This window comes from Theropithecus gelada, chromosome 9 (genome assembly GCF_003255815.1).
Source record: "Theropithecus gelada isolate Dixy chromosome 9, Tgel_1.0, whole genome shotgun sequence".
Taxonomy (NCBI): Eukaryota; Metazoa; Chordata; class Mammalia; order Primates; family Cercopithecidae; genus Theropithecus; species Theropithecus gelada.
This window is the reverse complement of record NC_037677.1, coordinates 54,437,421-54,442,919: the sequence shown is the minus strand read 5'-3', so window position 1 is coordinate 54,442,919 and position 5,499 is coordinate 54,437,421. Positions and strand designations below refer to the sequence as shown.

Here is a 5,499-nt window from a genome sequence, read left to right as displayed (position 1 = left end):
GAAGGAAGGAAGGAAGAAAGAAAGAAAGAAAGAAAGAAAGAAAGAAAGAAAGAAAGAAAGAAAGAAAGAAAGAAAGAAAGAGAGAAGGAGGGAGGGAGGGAGGGAGGGAGGAAGGAAGGAAGGAAGGAAGGAAGGAAGGAAGGAAGGAAGGAAGGAAGAAAGAAAGAAAGAAAGAAAGAAAGAAAGAAAGAAAGAAAGAAAGAGAGAAGGAGGGAGGGAGGGAGGGAGGGAGGAAGGAAGGAAGGAAGGAAGGAAGGAGGGAAGAAAGGAAAGAAAGAGAGAAAGAAAGAGGTGAAGGAGGGATAGAGGGAGAAACAGAGGGAGGAAGACAAGGAGAGAGGGGGACGTCAATCCAAGGTTCACATCTTATACAAAAATTAACTCAAAATGGATGATAGACTTGAATTAAAATGTAAAACTATAAAATTTTAGAAAAAAACAGAAGAAATGTTTGCAATCTTGGACTAGGCAAAAAGTCCATATACTTGATACAAAACACAATATATTAAAAGAAGATTGATAAACTGGACTTCACCAAAATGGAAAATTTTGCTCAGTGAAAGACCCTGTTAAGAGTATGAAGAGACAAGCTACAGACTGAAAGAAAATATTTACAGATCACATATCCAATGAAGGACTCATATCTAGTATGTATAATGAACCCTCAAAACTTAGCAGTCAAAAAACAAACAAACAATCTAATTAGAAAATGGGCAAAAAATCAGTTTTAATTTGTGGAGTATAACATAGTATAAAAATTTTGAATAGATCTTATGTGCAGCGATTGCATTGTTAGTATTTTATAATATTGTGTAGTTTTGGTTCTTGGTGCTGTCTTAATCCCCTCAGGCTGCTACAGCAAAATACTGCAAACTAAAGGGCTTATAAACAACAGATATGTATTTCTTACAGATCTGGAGGCTGGAAAGTCCAAGAGCAAAACACCAACAGATGTGATGTCTTGTGAGGGTCTGCTCTCTGGTTCATAGGTGGCACCTTCTGCCTGTCCTCATAGGGTGTAAGGGGGCTAACTAGCACTCTGAAGTCTCTTCTGGGGCACTAAGGACACTAATCCCAATCATTAACCTCTGCTCTCACGGCCTAATTACCTCCCCAAATTCCCATCTCCTAATACTGTCACCTTGAGAGTTAGGATTTCAACATATTAATTTGGAGGGACAGCAGAGATTTCAGCTGGGAGCCAAGGAGGAGGCTGAGGAACGTGCCTTTTCAGGTGGGAAACTCACAGATGGCCAGGAAGCAGGACATGCACGAGATGTCATTCCAGAGCCTGTCCTTCAGGAGAATCACACAGTCCTCCCCTGAGCCATGGTCGTGTGACTCATCCTTCTTCCAGTTGCTGTAGGTCAGTCTCCCGCCCATCACGTACACGAACTGGCCTTTGGTGGCCTCATCTGTGATCCCCAGAAACGCACTGTCTTTGGTCACGTCCTGGATGGCCTTATTCTCCTCGGCATTCTTGTGGGCAGCCACTGTGACCTGGAGCCCAGCACATAGATTCTTCACTTTGGAGAAAAGCATCCCCTCACCGTTGGTCACGAAGAGCTTCTTCCCAGACATTTTCCAGGAAGGAAGGAAGGAAGGAGAGGGAGAGGGAGAGGGAGAGGGAGAGAAAGAGAGAAAGAGAGAAAGAGAGAAAGAGAGAAAGAGAGAAAGAGAGAAAGAGAGAAAGAGAGAAAGAGAGAAAGAGGGCCGAGCGCGGCGGCTCAAGCCTGTAATCTCAGCACTTTGGGAGGCCGAGATGGGCGGATCACGAGGTCAGGAGATTGAGACCATCCTGGCTAACTCGGTGAAACCCCGTGTCTACTAAAAAATACAAAAAAACTAGCCGGGCGAGGTGGCTGGCGCCTGTAGTCCCAGCTACTCGGGAGGCTGAGGCAGGAGAATGGCGTAAACCCGGGAGGCGGAGCTCGCAGTGAACTGAGATCCAGCCACTGCACCACAGCTTGGGCGACAGAGAGGGACTCCGTCTCAAAAAAAAAAAAAAAAAAAAGAAAGAAAGAAGGAAGGAAGGAAGAAAGGAAAATCACAAAGGGTGAGTGAGGCTGGCTGGATTTGGAGCCCAGCCCAGGACAGTAGGCAAGTAGTCTGAGTTCTCTGGGAAGTCAGACCTCTGAAAAAATCACCCTATGCCCAGTAGCTCAGTCCAGAGCCTGGTCAGAAAGCAGACCTCAGCTGTAGAGCCTAGGAAGGGGCGTCCAGACCCCTGCAGACAGCCCAGACTCCCCTGGGATATCCCACCTTGAAAAAGCATCTGCTAAAACCTGCCTTGGCACAGGTGCACATAGGGAGACAGTCTTGGGCCCCACTGCAGGCTTGGGCACCAGGATAAGGAAGAGGCAGGGACAGACATCAGAGCACAGTAGATAACAAGGAAGGAGCACAGACTTTGGAGAGGACAGACCTCCATTCAAACCCTCCCCTGCCACTTCCCAGCTGTGTGACCTGAAATGAGTCACAAACACTTCCTGCACCTCGGTTTCCTCACCTGTCAATAAAGCAAGTTCAACAACCACAACTGAGGTTGCTGAGAGGATTGAATGGAACCATCTTATGGGAAAATGCCACCCAGCACAGGCCCTGGTGTAGGACAAGTGTTCATGAGTTAGTTCCCCTCCCACCTCCTCCAAACCTAGAGTGCACTGAAGAAAAGAGTGAGAGCCAAGAACACGTTATGGGCAGAGAGAAAGCTCACGCTTCCTCATGTGGTCCAGTTCTGATCTCAGGCTCTGCAGCTGTCTCTCTAAGTTGGCCAGCTTAGCCTCAGCAACTGCAAAGCAACAGGGAGAAGGTATTTATGGAGAAGACCTTAAGTTGGAGAGTGGAGCATTTTGAAAAAAACAAAGTGGCTTACTAAGAAGAACGCTTATTCCAGAAAAATAAGAAAGCAAAAGAAATAAAAGGGGGAAAATGACTACATTCCTGTTTCCCAGCTATACCTCTGCATCCCTTCACAACCCGGAACTTCAGGCCTGGACCTCTGTCTCCACATACAGCTTGCATATTGTCATATTGTAAGAATTCATAAGAAAATACTCAACTCATTACTCCTCTTTCTGAAAACTTTTCTTTTTTCTCTTTTTTTTTTTTTTTTTTTTTGAGGTGGAGTCCTGCTCTGTCACCCAGACTGGAGTGCAGTGGCTCAATCTCGGCTCAATGCAACCTCCGCCTCTCGGGTTCACGCCATTCTCCTGCCTCAGCCTCCCGAGTAGCTGGGACTACAGGCGCCCGCCACTACGCCCAGCTAATTTTTTGTATTTTTAGTAGAGACGGGGTTTCACCATGTTAGTCAGGATGGTCTCAATCTTCTGACCTCGTGATCCGCCCGCCTTGGCCTCCCAGAGTGCTGGGATTACAGGCGTGAGCCACCGCGCCCGGCCTAATTTTTTGTATTTTCAGTAGAGACGGAGTTTCACCGTGTTAGCCAGGGTGGTCTCAATCTCCTGACCTCATGATCCGCCAGCCTTGGCCTCCCAGAGTGTTGGGATTACAGGTGTGAGCCACTGCGTCTGGCCTGAAAACTTTTCTTTGTCATTCATTTTCATTTCTCATTCCAGATACACTGTTTAATATGTTTATTGTTTTGACAGACTGGTAGGCAAATATGAATAAGTAGGTTGTCATTGTTCTTTTGTTCTTACTGAGTTTGCTCCATTTTTCTCTGAACTAAGTTGCTGTGATGTTCCCCGTCACCCAGGGGTCCTAAGAGGCAGAACGTTTTCATGCCACTCTTGTGACAATGGACATAAACCCAACCCCTAAAGGGCCTATTTCCTCCCTGGCACCCCGGAGGTGCACACTGGACTGTTTCCACTGAAGAAAAGCCAGGGCCCATCTGCTAAGGGGCCTGACGAGGGAATGGCCCTACATGGCTTGAATGTCTGCATCTGGGCACCTATGGGAGTCCCCTCAGGCCCCAAGTAAAGCTGAGAGGGCTGGCGGTGCTGGGCCAGGAGGCAGAATTGAGCATCTTCCCATGAGACAGCAGGAGAAGCAAGAGAAGGGGAACTTCCAGCGGCCCTCCAGCTCCCCCGGACCTGGGACCCTCAGGCCACCCTGCTGAGGTATGCCCCTTACCTGAATTGTCCCAACGATCTCCTTTTTGGCCCCTTGGTCCTGGAATTCCAGGAGCCCCTGTGTTTCCTGGGAGCCCCAACTTCCCAGGAAGGCCCTGCAAACCTCTGAACCCTTGACAAAGTGACCCAGTGGCTGTCACTCATTTTTTTCCCAAAAATCTCAATACTGCATTCATGTTCACCCCCGGAACAGCAAGCGAGCTAATGGTGACCCAAAGAAAAAAGACCCCTGACTCCTGCATCCCAGGGGAGGGCCTGCACCAAGGCCAGCTCCCTAACCAGGCGGGACACCCCTCTGTAGGGACAACTACACATCCCTAATTCCTGTGTGGAAATATGGGATCCCGGAGAGTCAGCAAGCAGCTTTGTTTTGGAGACAATGGCATTTTAAAGGGATTGTTCTGAGTGTAGCTTGGGTCCTGATGAAACGGGAGCCTCCCCAAGTCTGTGCTCGAACCCTCATGTGGAGGAGATGCCTGCTGGAGGTGGAGATTCAGAAAGACACAGGTCGGACCTGGATCTCCCTTCTCCCCATTGGGTCCATCTCACCCATCTCTGCCTGGGATGCCATTGGGTCTCCAGCACAGTGCTAGGCAGCTCTTTACATTAGTGCCCTCACCCCATCCTGCACTTCTCCCTTCCAGGCATTTGTCTCCACAGCTAAGCACCTCTGAGCCTCCAGAGTCACAGGTTCTCAGGGTAGCTTTCTCCAAATATTTATTTCCAGAAAAAGCATGCATAGATCTTCCACCAGACAAACACATGGACACACACACACACACACGAACACACACACATGCATGCGTACAATTGACTACTTCCATTTGTATTTTGTTCATTGCAGGGCCAGGGTGGAGAGACTAAAAACCCCCAGCACTGAGTCACATCCTTCATCTCCTCTCGTTTAGAACCTTTGTCAAATGTCTTGTTTGGACATCTCACCAGGCCAGGCACAAGGAGAAGGGGTATTTGCAGATGACTTCAATCCACAGCTGAATGTGGGCATTGGCACCTGCTGCTCCCTCTGCCTGGACATTTCCCTGCATCTCTGCCTGCTTATTTGTTGTCACTCAGCTTTCAGCTTAAATATTATCTCAGGAGAAAGGTCTTTGCTAACCCTGTAATTTTAAGTAGTCACTCAGTTGTAATTCTCTGTTCTAATTTTCTGCCAATTATAGCTTCCACATGGGACTGTTTTGTTTATTTGGTTGCATATCGATTGATCACCCACCCCACTCCTGTAGAATGAGAAGCTCATAAGAACAGGGGTCTTGCTCCCCAGCTGTTGTTTCTCCACCAAGAAGAGTGCCTGGAAACAGAGTCGATGCTCAATAAACATTTATGGAACAAATGAATCCTCCAGTAGCGTGTCCTCAAATCAGCCCTCTTCTCTCTGGCTGGA

The 5,499-nt window shown here is 47.9% G+C and overlaps 1 pseudogene; it reads right to left on the bottom strand.

Moving 5' to 3' along the window:
* Window positions 1-1,230: 1,230 nt before the first annotated feature.
* Window positions 1,231-4,837, bottom strand: LOC112631042 (annotated as a pseudogene).
* Between the last annotated feature and the right edge of the window lie 662 nt (window positions 4,838-5,499).